The sequence below is a fragment of the Notechis scutatus genome, chromosome 12, assembly GCF_049901735.1.
Source record: "Notechis scutatus isolate UNSWTSFEM ecotype Mainland chromosome 12, rNotScu1.2, whole genome shotgun sequence".
In the NCBI taxonomy this organism is placed as follows: domain Eukaryota; kingdom Metazoa; phylum Chordata; class Lepidosauria; order Squamata; family Elapidae; genus Notechis; species Notechis scutatus.
This window is the reverse complement of record NC_142020.1, coordinates 9,088,709-9,104,727: the sequence shown is the minus strand read 5'-3', so window position 1 is coordinate 9,104,727 and position 16,019 is coordinate 9,088,709. Positions and strand designations below refer to the sequence as shown.

The following is a 16,019-nucleotide window of genomic DNA, read 5'->3' as shown; positions in this document are numbered from 1 at the left end:
TAGGTGAGGGCGGAAGTGGTTGTCTTTCAAAATAAGACGCCCGGAAGCAAAAACATATTTTTATATATATTTTAATCACGATTATTCATTCTTTGTGGCCCAGTACAAAATGATCCACGAACCGATACCGGTCTGGGGCCTGGTGGTTGGGGACCCCTGGTTTAGAGAACCGGTAAATATCCCCTCTGACAGGCCCCGCCAACCCCATCTCTTCTCTGCCTCCCATTGAATCCCAGCTGATCGGATGGGTCTTCTTTGGTTGCCCTGCACAGGAGAATGGAAAGCAGGTTATTGGGGTAGGGAGGGAATGGGGACTTTGCAATATCCTCTCCCTGCCACGTCCACCAAGCCATGCCAGGCCCACAGAACCAATAATAAAAAAAAGATTGAATCCCACCACTGATCCCAATGTAGTTCTCCTTTGGCACAGTGTTGCTGATGCATTGACCAGAGAGATGTTCCTTTCCAAAGATTCCTGGATTGAGGTATAATTGCCTCTGGCTGGGTCACTTTCAAAGCTGTTCAGAGGGCAGATTTCTGTTGTTTATATTGTTGAAAGGAAAACTCACTGGGATTGCTGTGCAGAAAAAAAATATATAGAGGAAGACGAATAGAGAATAACAAAGTAACAGTATAGGGAGGGACCTTGGAGGTCTTCTAGCTCACCCCCTTGCTTAAGCAGGAGACTCTTTACTATTCCAGACAAATGGCTGTCCAGTTTCTTCTTGAAAACCTCCAGTGATGGAGCATCCACAACTTCTGGTGGCAAGTTGTTCCACTGATCAATTGTTCTCACCGTCAGAAAGTTTCTCCTCAATTCTAGGTTGCTTCTCTCCTTGGTGAGTTTTCATCCATTGCTTCTTGTCCTGTCTGCAGGTGCTTTGGAGAATAGCTTGACCGTCTCTTCTTCGTGGCAGCCCCTCAAATATTGGAAGACTGCTATTATGTCACACACACACACACCAGTCTTTCTCTTCATTAAACTAGACATACCCAATTCCTGCAATCATTCTTCATATGTTTTAGCCTCCAGTCTCTTAATCATCTTTCTTGCCCTTCTCTGCATTCTTTCCAGAGTCTCAACATCTTTTTTATATTGTGATGACCAAAACTGGATACAGTAAATGCTGGGAATGAAGGTGGAAAAGAATGATCAAGGATGGAAAAATAAGCAGAAGGGGAGATGGTTGAAATTCACTTGTGCAAATTCTGTGTTGCCCAAATAAGGCTGAAAATAAGGCCTAACTCGCTACAGAACAGTTTATCCCTTTAGATTTAACACATACCAGCGATCTTGGTTTTAGATGATTTCCATTTATGCTTCTTAGTCCGTAATATTTTAAGATTTGCACAGTTAAAAAGCATGTGCCACATTTTTAGGTGTTATTTTATTGTTGTGATGCAGTCTTTTATCTCATCTGTTTGATTTTACTTATTTTATTTTCCTAATCATTGGCCAATTAAACTATGTTTTTTTTTAAAGGAAGGTGATGAAACAATGACAGAGCTGCAGTTGCCAAGCGGCAGAGAGAATGGATTCAGGCAGCGCTAATAATGTTCCGCGTGTAACTACACAGAAACTGTCATCATGCAACACACCAAATCACAAATCAGCCAACTCCATTAGAGCCCAGCAAGCGGCACAAATCCAGCTGGGTGCCTGATATACTGTTCGATGTGATCCTGGGAGATTGGGTTAATTGAGCAAATCACTGTTTATTATTTACTGGTGGTTATTTATTTCTCTGTGCATTTACTGTATTTCTACAGTAAAAATAACAGAGTTGGAAGGGACCTTGGAGGTCTTCTAGTCCAACCCCTCCTCAGGCAGGAAACCCTATATTATTTCAGACAAATGGTTGTCCAATCTCTTCTTAAAAACCTCTGGTGTTGGAGCATCCACGACTTCTAGAGGCAAGTTGTTCCACTGATTAATTGTTCTTACTGTCAGGAAATGTCTCCTTAGTTCTAGGTTGCTTCTCCCCTTGATTTGCTTCCATCCGTTGCTTCTTGTCCTGCCTTTGGGTGCTTTGGAAAATAGATTGACTGACTCTTTGTGTTAGTTAAAAGCAAGGAAATGATATCTTAGGAACAAAGCAAGAGGCAAACTGGTTGGAGATGCCCCAGTTCACACAATGGACTGTTTCTGCATCAATCCTGGAGACAGGAGGGAAGCGAAAAGCAAAGGCAAAGAAAAAGAAGGAAAGAGGGGAAGAGGGCAAGGAAGGAAAAAGATGGAAAGAAGGGAAGGAAGAAGAAAGAAAGGAGAATGAAGAGGGAAGGAAAAGAAGAAAACCACAGAAGGAAGCAAAGAAGAAGGAAGGAAGGAAAGAAAGAAAAAGAAAAGTACAGAAGGAAGCAAAGAAGAAAAAGGAAGAAAGGAAGGAAAAAGAAGAAAAGTATAGAAGGAAGGAAGGATGGAAGGGAGGGAGGAAGGAAAAAGAAGAAAAGCACAGTAGGAAGCAAAGAAGAAGAAGGAAGAATGGGAGGAAGGAAGGAAGGAAGGAAAAAAGAAAAAGAAAACCACAGAAGGAAGCAAAGAAGAAGAAGAAGGAAGGAAGGAAGGAAGGAAGGAAGGAAGGAAGGAAGGAAGGAAGGAAGGAAGGAAGGAGAAAGAAAAAGAAAAGTACAGAAGGAAGTACAGAAGGAAGCAAAGAAGAAAAAGGAAGAAAGGAAGGAAAAAGAAGAAAAGTATAGAAGGAAAGAAGGATGGAAGGGAGGGAGGGAGGAAAAAGAAGAAAAGAACAGAAGGAAGCAAAGAAGAAGAAGGAAGAATGGAAGGAAGGAAAAAGAAGAAAACCACAGAAGGAAGCAAAGAAGAAGAAGGAACGAAGGAACGAAGGAAAAAGAAGAAAACTACAGGAGGAGGCAAAGAAGGAAAAGGAAAGGAAGGGAAAAGGGAAAAAGAAAGAAAGGAAAAGAAAGTTGGCTTCTCAAAGTGATTTAAAGCTGGCATGGGAAGAACTTGGAGCTCCTGAAATTAACAAGTTGTCTCATCTCTTTGCAGCCGGCCGTTCTTCAGCTGCTTCTGAAAGACGTGCGTTCCCCGGTCCACACAGGTGATATTATATTAATGTGGTCTGAAGCTCTAAGCCGATTGGGGGAAGCTTTTAAAAATGCACGCAAACACACCCACTCACCCACCCGGCGCACTCTGAGCTAGAGTGATGTGGCTTCTTTGTTCACGGAGCAAAGGAATTCCCAGCTTGGAATTTATAGATTGGCCCCTTTAACGAAAACAACCTCGGGGGCCTCCGGGAAACAAAGCAAGCTTTGGTGGGCCAGGCCTTTTTTTTTTTTTTTCTTAAAAAAATAAAATAAAAAGAAATAAATAATAATAATTCTGAGACAAGACAGTCTTTGCCTGGGAGGGCTGAGCCATGAAAAATGTATGGGAGGATCCGGAGAAGGGGGAGATGCTCAGAACAAGCTATCGATCAAAAAAGCCTCTGAAAGCACACAGCTGTGCCGACTTCTACACCCTGATATCAAGCCTGTTTTAAAGTGGGCTTGGAAGTGGGCTTGGAAGTGGCTGGGTTGTCCGCATCCCCTTGACTTCAAGCCCTGCAGTCCACGCCAAGAGAGGGATGGGGGGGGAAAGCTGGCACGGGGAACGGACAAAGAGAGACTAACGGGATGATTCGCCCCCTTTTGCTTATTCAGTTTGGTGGTGCCCTTCATCTCCCCCTGTTGGGTGACTCTGGGTGAGGCAGCCCAGCCCAGCCCAACAGGAATAGGAAAGGTGAGTCTCTTCAAAAGAGGTGGCTTGCAGGTTCCCCAGCCAGCTGCCTCGGCCTCGTCCCTCCAAAGTCAGGTAGGGTGAGGTGGACCGCCACACCTTTTGAAGAAGCTGCAACCTTGAGCTTTGGAGGCTGGGGGCCTTCAGGTTTTTCTATATATCTATACCTTTATCTGTATATACTGTGTATCTGTATCTATTTAATGTGTCTGTCTGTCTAGCTTTCATCTCTATCATTTATCATCTATTTAATCTATCTATCATCTCTATCTCTATCTACTTTTATCATCTATTTAATCTATCATCGAATCTATCATCCATCATCTGTCTGTCTATCTATCTATCTATCTATCTATCTATCTATCTATCTATCTATCTATCTATCTATCTATCTATCTATATCTATCATCTATCAATCTATTTATCTATCTGTCACGTCTATCATTTATCATCTATCTATCTAATCTATCATATCTATCTCTAGTTTTATCATCTATCTAATCTAGCTATCATCCATCTATCTATCTGTCTGTCTGTCTGTCTGTCTGTCTGTCTGTCTGTCTATCTATCTATCTATCTATCTATCTATCTATCTCTATCATCTATCTAGCTATTATCTATCTGTCATGTCTATCATTTATCATTTATCATCATCTAATCTATCTATCTATCTATCTATCTATCTAATCTATCTAATCTATCTAATCTCTCTCTCCCCCCCTCTCTCTCTAATCTATCTATCTATCTAATCTCTCTCTCTCTCTCTATCTAATCTATCTATCTATCTATCTATCTATCTATCTATCTATCTATCTATCTATCTATCTATCTATCTATCTATCTATCTATCTAATCTATCTATCTATCTATCTATCTATCTATCTATCTATCTATCTATCTATCTATCTATCTATCTATTCTATCTATTCTATCTATCTATCTTGACATGAACAAATAGAAAAACCGCCAACCCTTACGAGATTCTAGGTGTCTACTTGCAACCTCAGGACAGCTTTGGCGATGATACTGCCTTCCTGCAAGATTCACCCTCCTCAGATCAAATTGCCCATATTTGGTGGATTTGTTTGTTTTTGTTTTTGTTTTACAAATAGTTGGACATTTATTCTTTGGGGGGCATTTTTTTTAAAAAAAGGACCTAGTGCTCTCGTAAAATGCTAGGTAGGAATTAAAAAAAAAATCTTTTGCCTTGAATATTTGTTTAGTTATGTGCATCCCACCTTCATTTTATTTTTTTTACAAATATTTGAAGACAAACATATTCAGCGTATAGCTTCCTTCTCCTGCTATTTTCAGAACAACCACCACCACCTTATGAAGTGGATCGGGCTTAGAGAAAGTCAAAATCACCCAGCTGCCTTTCATGCCTAATGTGGAACTTGAACTCATAGTCTCCTTCTTTCTGGCCTGGTGCCTTCACCACTAGACCAAACTGGCTCCATATAAAATAGGAGGTTGAATGCCTCTATTTGCCTCTCCCCGCCCTCCCTCCCAATAATATAGATGGAGGTACAGGGGGAATATGCTCCAGCAGCTGTAGAGCACAACATGGCAGCCTGAGTGACACTTTGAAAAACTCACACAAAGTCAATTATCCTCCCAGGCTATTACAATGGCAACGGATGGGTGTTACTCCAGTAAATTACAGATTGCAGAAAACGACAATTGTGCGTTAGTCATTTGCAGCAAAAAATGCGGGGGAGTTTTGAGCTGATCGCAGACTGCAAATGTGTGAGGTTTTAATGAAAGGAACATGTTCCATTTAACGGTCTGCATTATTACACATTATTTGCCACTCGCTCCAGTTTGTACAGGACCCCAAGGAAAGCAGCAGAGCCCTGGGAAAGCAGAGTAAAGTCCCCAAAGAGCATGGAATAAAAAGAGAAGCAAAACAGCACAGTAATGTTACCAAAAGCAAGAGCTGGGGGAGGGGGGGGAAATCCGCTATAATATCAAATCTAATTTTGACCCCAGGATCTCTTGTCATCTTCAAAAATGCCATTGTCCAATTGATTTCATTTGCAATGCTCTGAAATCAAATGCAGTTAGTTAAAATGAGGGGGGGAGGCTTCCCACTCCCATTTCTTGGAAAATACTGGCTCTCATTTCAAATTGCTTTTAACTATCAGGATTTTACAGTATGTTTCCATCTGAAATACTTTTTCTTTTTCTTTCTTTTTTTTTCAGTTTTGGATTTTTGCAAAACTTGAGAGCTCCCACCCCTACCCCCTGCTCAGCCTGCTAAGGTTTCTGGTTCTTTTCTCTCCTCGTTGGAAGGTGCTAAACATCAGAGGCTAAATATTTAATTAGAAAAAAGGACGGCTGTATTTGGAAGGCAAATCTCATTCACAAGGCCTTAAAAACGGAGAGATTTGCTCTATCGTCCACTTTTATGAACTATGAATATTTCACTAGATGTTTACCCACTTACAGCCAACAATCAGCACAAACAATTGTTGGGCATTTTAGCTGCAAACTACTCATACAGAAGGGTGCTTTCCTAGAATCTGTAATTTACTGGAATAGCATCAATCCATCCAGTGCCATTGTGATGGACTTTTCTGGACTTCTTAAAAAGTATATATTCTATAACCAGAATGCTGGAAAAAGAACATGATTTATGTGGCTGTTTACAAGGATACTCCATCAAGGTGTGAGGATAGATCTGACCTCTCTAAGTTCAAGAAGTTTGTTATATTAAAGTTAAATCCTGTGTTTAAAAACAGAATCCTAGCTTAATACCAACAATGTGTGTGTGTGTGTGTGTGTGTGCTTGTGTGTGTATAATATATATATATATAAAACACACATGCACACACATCCTCAATACACACAAACACACACACACACCCCTACATATATATTAAAACACTTAGAAGAAAAATAGTAATAGACACTGCTGTCAAATGAGGAGGAAAGGAAAAGGGAGAAGTCAAAGAGAAAGCAAAACGGTCAAAAAAGAAAAAAAAAGTTAAAAATAGAAGAGAAAAAAGATATAAGAAGTGGTTTCCGATATTCTTCACTACAGTTACAAATACTATTATAGTTTAACCTCTCTCTAAAGTTATATCATAATTCTCTTCTTTCTATAATCTATCCTAATTACAGTAATCATCCAAGTCATACTTCACAAGTTCATTTTTTCTCCCATTTTTATATCAAAAAAATCCCACAGTACCAACAATGTGAGTTAGGAACCAAGAGGAGGTAAGTAAAACCATTTCCAACCCAAATCCTGGTGACTTCACTGACTTCTAGCATATCCTGGTTGTCTCTCAACTTTATACCAGACAATGCCAAAGATGATCAGTCATCTGAGTCAATTTCATTGAAGTGTTGCCAGGGACTTTTCAAAATCAGAAACATTTCCTTTTGGGTGAAAAGGCTCAATTAAAGATGTATTTGGAATTATTTGTTATGCTTTCTGCCCAAAACAAAAAGAAATGACTTTGTATTAGAGTGGGGTATTTCTTTTTGTCATTGAATGAATTTCTTAGTTATCTTAGCTACTTCCCAAAATGGCAGAACATTTTTTCAAAAATTAAACATACTTTAAACATACTTTATATCCTTTTTGAACAAGTGTATTTTTCTTGCAATGTTAAACAATGTTATTGTTCAACAAGGAGAACAATAACATTTTTCAAAGTGGAAAAATATAGAGTGGATACAATTTTGATATTTTTTTTTTTAAAAAAATAGTTATACAAATATCTGCTTTTGGAAAGTATTATGGTTTTGCTACAATGTGGTAAAAACCCGATAATTTTAACAAGATTTAAGCCTTCTTAGCTCTATTGGATATATTTAGTAAAGACCTAAACTATTATTAACTGGAATTCTCTGGGTAATGTACACATGATTTAAAAGAATACAAAATATTTAAAATGTGCAAACTATAACAGCACAAGAATTAAAAGTGTAACCAGCACATAATCAGAAAATATTTGAATGTGTACCCCTTTTTCTGTAGTAAAGGAGAAATTGTAGCTGATGTGAAAGAAAGAAACGGCACCGCGTGCTAAGAAATATTGCTGATTTTTTTTTCTTTTTTGCATGTTCTCCAAATTCAGCACTTCTCACTGTCTTCATACCACACAGACATGTTTATATTGTTTTAATTTTTCTATTCTTGGGAAGATTCAAACCCTCGTAAACAGATCTGGAGGAAGGGCTTAAGTGTGGTGGAATTGAAATTCAGAAAAAACACGAACATTCTTCCTTTAAAACAGACTTTCAGTTGAGCCTAAATTATGGCTAGTGATAGGCAAGGAACACCGAGTACTGTTTTTTCTCAACCAGTCTTTTATTACTGTCACATACCAGAATTAAACCCTGTTTTTTTAACACAGCAGCATAACAGTCTTTTGACAAGAGAAATCTCTGTATTCACCCACGGACTTTTAACTTTTCACCTGTCCTGGCAGTTCATTTTCCATTTTAACATCATCTAAGTAACAATCTTAAGTTTCTATATCTCTCTCCTTTAACAAATATGCCTTTTGCATCCTCTTCTGTATTTTCCCACCTTTATTATTATTTTTTTGTAAATCACACGAGGCAGAGAACATATGTTCTTTCCTCCTTCTATTTAGTTACTTTTGTTTAATGTTTATTTATTATTTATTTATTTCATCTGGATTGTCGAAGATTCATGTCCTAGAATTAAGAGATTAATCTAAGATTAAGAGGTTACTTTAAGATTTCTTCTAAGATTTTAGAACATTTCTTTCCTGATGCTATCCTGCAAACTTGGTTAGCACACTAAACAGCAATAAATAAATAAATATGGAAGCTCCTTGATGTCTGGCTTGGCAAAACTGGAATGGCCTTGGCTATTGGCTAACAACAAAAAAAAAAAAAGCAGTTTGGAGCAATGGTTAAGGCATCGGTCTAAAAATTGGGAAGTCTGGGTTCTAGTTCCACCACAGGCACAAAGCCAGCCTTGGGCCAGTCACTCTCTCTCAGCCCTAGGAAGGAGGCAATGGTCACCAAATTCCAAAGAACCTTGCCAAGAAAACTGCATGGACTAATCCAGCAGTTGCCAGGTTTCAAAACTGATTCAAAGGCATAAAAGCAACCACTTGGCTAACAGAAGAGCATAAAGAAAGAGGTAGTGAATACTCTTACACTGTACTTTACACTATGTATGCTTTCACTGATATAATTGCCAAATAACGCTTGGTGTAGTTTCTGCTCAGTGGTTCACAAACCATGGCTACATAGCCAGATAATTTTTATTACAATGTCTCGCTGCCGGGGACTTGCTTTCTAAAGCCACCTTGATACACGGAAAGATTTTACGCTGGTCCTATCAAGCGGTGCACAATTTCTAGTATTCTCTCTTCTGCAATTATACTTCACAGTTGTGAGATAAAAGTGAAGGAAAAAGCCATTCTAGTGAATGCAGGAGATTGCATGAAAAAGAAAAAAAAATTGAACTGAGTTGTTCAGTGTGTTTGGGGTCCAGCCACAAGAAAGGACCTGAGAGAGTTTGTAAGAATTGCCTTTCAGCCAGAAGGTCTCATTCAAGGCACATATGACCAGGCTCAAATTATTCTACTTTGGAAGTCTTAGGATGCCTCTGAAGAAGGCTCTGATGCTGGAAAAGATGGAAAGAAAGAGCAGAAAAGAACAACCAGAAACAAGGTAGAGAAAGATACAGCTACAGTGATGATGGGGGCACCCTTGGAAGATCTGAAGGACCAGTTTGGGAATAGATCCTCTTGCGTAGAAAACATAGAGTCAGTCAAGAATTGCCTTGTTGGGTTTGAACAATGAAACAACAATGAAAAACAACAATTTGGACAATATTTCTTAATAGTACATATACGTCCAGGGCTTTTGGGAATCTCTCACAAACTGGATATAAAGGCATGTGACAGCCTACTGCTCTTGAACATGGAATTTCATTTGGGCCATCTATGGAGATTCTCTTTATATGTGGGTTTGCTGTCTAAAAGCTGTGTTGTACAGTCATTAACAACTCCCACTTGTGTTCCCGACCTCCCATTTTATAAGTTGTTTAACACTTTGTGTCCTCCATTTGTGTACACCTGTTCTGTATCTTATTTGTTCTGTTGTCTAAAGTTTCTTAGGAAATACAGCAGAAACAATTCTGTAAGGTCTAAGAAAAAAAAATGGAATCTTACTCTAGGAAGTCCCTTGATCCCACGAACAGGAGAAAACAAATATCTTTTTAAAGTGGAGTACATTTCCATTTAGCTGTTGGGTTTAGTGGCTAGAGACACCGTTTAGTGTAGTTATTAACCTGCAATACTACAAACTAGGAGATTGTGAGTTGTAGTCCTGGGTGGGCTTGGCCGATCACTCTGTCCTAGCTTCGCCTATCTCACAGGGAAAATTGGAGACAGAATCTATATTATATGCACCACCCTCAGTTGTATTGAGATAAAGCTGAGATATAAAAATAATAATTTTTTCTTCGAATACCTTGAGCCGTCCTCAAGTGGGAAGGAAAGAGATCTCTCTTCCTATTTTAGCTCTTTCCTTTTTTAAAAAAGTCTTTTTCTATCATTTCCTTCTCTTGCACCTCCTTGTCTCTTAAAACCCCATGTAGAGTCTGCTGCTTTTTCAAGATGACAATTCTCCATAAGAAAAGAGAAATTTCAAAAAAAAAACCCGAAGAAAACCCTTCCAAACTGTTTTGGACTACAGCTCCCATCATCCCTGGCTGTCATATTATTTGAGGAGGATGGACATGTATCTCTATTCATCTGGAGGGGAGGTGTCTGCATATGGAAGAAAGCCCTTTTAAATTTAAGGAACTAAAAAGGCGTGAGAAAACCAATTTAAATAATATAGATTTTTCTGTCAGCTTTAAACAGCTGATAGTTCTGTACGGGTTACCGACTTGTCTAAGTTAATTCCTCCTATTAAATCTTGTTCTTCAAAGTCTGAAATGATACCAATAGCATTTAAATGGAAGGAAAGTGCCTCACTGATGCCTCTATTCTACCCAATGTCAGTTTTTACATTTGGGAGGGAAAAAATCAGAGCTGGAAACACAGGAGAAAACAAATCAGTGACATTTTGACTCTTCCCCAGATCAATAAATCTAAGTTCTAAGAGAACTTAGAAACGAGAAAGGTAAATTTCAGGTCAAAAAGTCTTTAGACAAAAAAATAAAACCCCTTGTATAAACTTTACTCGGGGGGGTTGTAAACTGGAACTCCCTGGAAAGAGTTTAACTATTGTGTTTGTGAAAAGAATGGGGATGAAAGAAGAAACGCATCCACAGAGAGTGCAAGAATTGACAGAGGTGGCAGGGAGGGCAAGGAGCCGAACAATCAAGTTTGCTTTGAGTTTCCAGCCTTCTTTTGCAACAGGATGGTTGGGTTCCCCATTAAGCCCTAATCCTGGTTTAAGGAAATCCTAACTCTCTCAGCTGCGTAACTCATGCATTATCAGAAACCTCTGTCAGGTTGCAATTTTGCAAACCTGAACTCACTCCATGCTTTTTTAAACAGAGAGGGATTTCCGCCCCCACCCCCAGTTGCTTCTGTGCCCAATCAACCAGGTAGAATGTGAGTCTTTGCACATCTGCAAACATCCTTCTCCAAAGTTGGCTTCCTTGCAAGGAGCCCAGGCAGTAAAAAGAAAAGAAAAGTCTTCTTACCTCTGAAACGGGACCTCTGCCCTCCTGCTGCACTGCCTGATGTTGTCTGTGTCACTGAGAAGCCGCTGAGATGATGTGGGAGGTATATATTATGGATGGCACATGTGGCTTTGAGGCATCCTTGTCGCACGGCCTGGGTTGCTCCAGCCCCTTTTAAGGAAGGTGCCTTGGTCACATGCTGAGCTACTTCCAGCCAAGGGTCTGGCAAGAGGGATAGAGGAGGAGGAAAGTGAGAGCGAAGGAGAGGAAGCAAAGGAATGGGGGAGGAGGAGGAGGAGGAGGAGGAGGAGGAGGAGGAAGAGGGAGGGAGATGTGAGCCAGTGCCCAGAGAAAGACAAGGGGGATCTTTACTTTAGGAAGAAGTAAAGAGAATTCCCAGGCATCCCTGACTGGCCCCAAAGTTTCTGCGTTGCTTCTCTTTGTATCTGTGTCTGCTGGCAATGCGTTTCAAGTTTTCATTCAAGGCCAGGAAGATGGAAGGAAAGCTTGATGCACCTGCTTTGGACGTGAGGAGCTGGGTTGGGATTTGAATGTGCTGCAATTTTTTTTTTATTTGCACATACACAGACTGCATATCCAAACCCCCTTTCTGTGTTCCTTTCCTTTCTAGCAAATGAAAATGATAATAATAATAATAATAATAATAATAATAATAATAATAATAATAATAATAATTCCCCAAGTGTATTTGCTGTCTTGCCCAAAACCGTGTTTGAGACAGAGACAACATGATTATTTCATTATTATTTTTTGTTTAAAACCCTTCTAACTATGAGGACTCACTAGCTTCTAGTGCCTAGATAGAATATGATTTTAAAAGGAAGGAGAGAAATGGGCTGAGAGCCAACTGAAATATTGAGCAGTTAATTTCTTTTCTCTCTCTCTCTCTCTCTTCTTTTGGGTTTGTATTGTATTAGAGGGGTGGGTGGGAAACAGATCCCTAGTCCCTCTTCCCCCTTTATTTTGTGTGTGATAGTGATTTTAACTTTTACAGATGAATTTTAAATAACCTTGCCTCTATCTTAAATTTGACATTCAATTTTTAGGTTTTAGGTTTTTTATTTTTTATTTTATTTTTACATAGCCCAGAGTCTCTCTGTGCAGGAGATGGGTCTATTCTAAATGTGATGAATAAATAAATAAAATCAAGTGATGATGAACAGGAGTCTTTACTCCCAAATCTTTACAATCAAACAAGAAGCCCAAAATAATGTTAAAAGGAAAAAAGGAAGTTCTCAGTTCCCAGTTCTTCCCAGTTCTTCAGGACGTGGCATATCAAGAAATTCCAAAGAGTATTTTGGTAACAGACCCTGATTTATTTTTCCTTAAGAAAAATATCCAACTTTGAGGAGACAATTCTCCCCTTAGACACAAAGGAAGCCTAATTAAGTTGCTCTAATAATTTTACTGCATTAATAGAAAACAAACTAGGAGTCAAATGAAATGAAAGGGGTAGTGCTAATTACAGGCAAGAACTACCCGAAGTTCAGAGCTTCAAAAGAAAAAGGAGACAAATGATAAAGGGATGCAGAGGGATGGTTCAGCAAAAGAGAAAGAGGGATCAAGAAATCCCCAACACAAATTTCACATCTTCTGGGATCTCCCAAGGTGATCTTTGGCAAGTTAATGTCTTCAATGTTTTTTCCTCCGAATGGCATCACTCTGCTAAACAAACAATTCCCTCAACACTGTCCAACTATTTACAAAGTCTGCACTACTATCAATCTTCGCATCACTCCTTACCACCCATCCCCTCCCACTTGTGACTATATGACTGTAACCTTGTCGCTTGTATCCTTACGATTTTTATTGACTGTTTCCTACTATGATTTGATTGCTTATTGTACCCTATGACTATTATCAAGTGTTGTACCTGATGATTCTTGACTCCTGATGAATGTATCATTTCTTTTATGGACACTGAGAGCATTTGCACCAAGACAAATTCGTTGTGTGTCCAATCACCCTTGGCCAATAAAGAATTCTATTCTATTCTATTCTATTCTATTCTATTCTATTCTATTCTATTCTATTCTATTCTATTCTATTCTATTCCATTCCATTCCATTCCATTCCATCTTCTATTCTTTCCTATTCTATTCTATGCTATTCTATTCCATTTCATTCCCCTATTCTATTCTATTCTATTCTATTCTATTCTATTCTATTCTATTCTATTCTACTCTACTCTACTCTACTCTACTCTACTCTACTCTACTCTACTCTATTCTTTCCTATTCTATTCTATTCTATTCTATTCTATTCTATTCTATTCTTTCCTATTCCTATTCCTATTCCTATTCCTATTCTATTCTATTCTATTCTATTCTATTCTATTCTATTCTATTCTATTCTATTCTATTCTATTCTATTCTATTCTATTCTTTCCTATTCCTATTCTATTCTATTCTATTCTATTCTATTCTATTCTATTCTATTCTATTCTATTCTATTCTATTCTATTCTATTCTTTAAGCTTCATGCAGTAGTCCACTGCCTGTCTGAACTGGGGCAAGTTAAGACTGACTGACCTTGTAAGGTTGTGGTAGAGATTAGGAGGGAGGTATTGCATGCAAAATGCACCGAGCCCTTCAAACATTACAAACGATTCTGCAAATGGTGACCACATTGACCTGGGGACACTGCAAGTGTCATAAATAGATGCCAACGGTCTATGATGCTCATAAGTGCAAATGGAAGCTTCTAGATACTTTTCAAGGGTAGCCCCACGTAGAGAACATTGCAAGAGTCCGAATGGAAGATGGCCAGGGCATGAATGACCAAGCAGAGAGCTTCCTTTTTTCTAGGTCTGAAAGAGAAGGACGGGTCCAAGGTCACCCAGATGTCTGTGTCCCAGGTTGGAATAGAACTCAGAACCCCCCGATTCCTAGGCCAGCATCTTCCACTGCTAGATTAGATTGAGGGGTCCTTGGCGCTCTCTGAGCTTTTATTGTTTTCTTGCAGACGTTTCAATGCCCAAACTAGGCAACATCATCAGTGCTAGAAGGGAGAGGGGTTTCCTCTCGGTTTTTATTCTAGTGGCTTGCCCTATATCGGTGTTGGTGGGGACGGTCTTGGAGGTTCTACTGCCCCAAAGGCAGTGGGTTGGTTGGAGCAGCAGAACCTCCAAGACCGCCCCACCAACAATGACACAGCAAACCATGCAAGAAACCAAGCAAGTTCAGAGAGCACCAAGGACCCCACAGTCATCACCTCCTCCTCCTCCTCCTCCTCCTCCTCCCTCCTCCTCCTCCTCCTCCTCTCCAAACCCCACTCCCTTCTAGCACTGTTGATGTTACCTAGTTGGGTAATGAAACATCTGCAAGAAAACAACCAAGCTGAAGGAGCACTCAGGACCCCACAGTCATCTCCTCCTCCTCCTCCTCCTCCTCCTCCTCCTCCTCCTCCTCCTCCTCCTCCTCCTCCTCCTCCTCCTCCTCTCCACAAACCCCACTCCCTTCTAGCACCGTTGATGTTACCTAGTTGGGTAATGAAACATCTGCAAGAAAACAACCAAGCTGAAGGAGCACTCAGGACCCCACAGTCATCTCCTCCTCCTCCTCCTCCTCCTCCTCCTCCTCCTCCTCCTCCTCCTCCTCCTCCTCCTCCTCCTCCTCCTCCTCCTCCTCTCCACAAACCCCACTCCCTTCTAGCACCGTTGATGTTACCTAGTTGGGTAATGAAACATCTGCAAGAAAACAACCAAGCTGAAGGAGCACTCAGGACCCCACAGTCATCTCCTCCTCCTCCTCCTCCTCCTCCTCCTCCTCCTCCTCCTCCTCCTCCTCCTCCTCCTCCTCCTCCTCCTCCTCCTCCTCCTCCTCCTCCTCCTCTCAAAACCCCACTCCCTTCTAGCACTGTTGATGTTACCTAGTTGGGTAATGAAATGTCTGCAAGAAAACAACCAAGCTGAAGGAGCACTCAGGACCCCACAGTCATCTCCTCCTCCTCCTCCTCCTCCTCCTCCTCCTCCTCCTCCTCCTCCTCCTCCTCCTCCTCCTCCTCCTCCTCCTCCTCCTCCTCCTCCTCCTTTCACAAACCCCACTCCCTTCTAGCACTGTTGATGTTACCTAGTTGGGTAATGAATCGTCAGCAAGAAAACAACCAAGCTGAAGGAGCACTCAGGACCCCACAGTCATCTCCTCCTCCTCCTCCTCCTCTCCACAAACCCCACTCCCTTCTAGCACCATTGATGTTACCTAGTTGGGTAATGAAACGTCAGCAAGAAACCAAGGAAGCTCAGAGAGGACCAAGGACTCCTCACTTCAACCCTGTGCTACATACGTTCTCCTTTATCAGATCAGACTGATTCCCATAATGACTTTATCAAACTCGACTCCCGGTGATGTACATGAATAAGTCCTTGTGGTTCTTGCGTTTGTCTTCTTGCTATGGTAGAGAGAGAGTGACTTGAATTATTTTGGTAGGCTTCACGCCCAAGGCAAGACTCACAGGTTCCTGGTTTCTGGCCTGGTGCCTTTAACCACTGCGCCGAACCGGGCCGCCCTAGCAAGTACCAGTTTAGGGGTAACAGGAAATGAAGCCTGATACCATCTAGCCACAGTCAGGCTCAGGCTAGAAAATATCAGTTTAGGCCAAAAGAAAAGCTAGGATTTTATCTGG

General features: G+C 40.4%; 1 protein-coding gene across 1 annotated transcript in view; it reads right to left on the bottom strand.

Moving 5' to 3' along the window:
- The window catches only part of PRR35 (proline rich 35), a 34,628-nt gene extending 22,874 nt beyond the window's left edge, over positions 1 to 11,754 (bottom strand). Inside the window, exon 1 of the mRNA XM_087973232.1 lies at positions 11,397 to 11,754. The gene's annotated coding sequence lies outside the window, so the exon portion shown is untranslated. The remainder of the gene's footprint in view (positions 1 to 11,396) is intronic.
- Between the last annotated feature and the right edge of the window lie 4,265 nt (positions 11,755 to 16,019).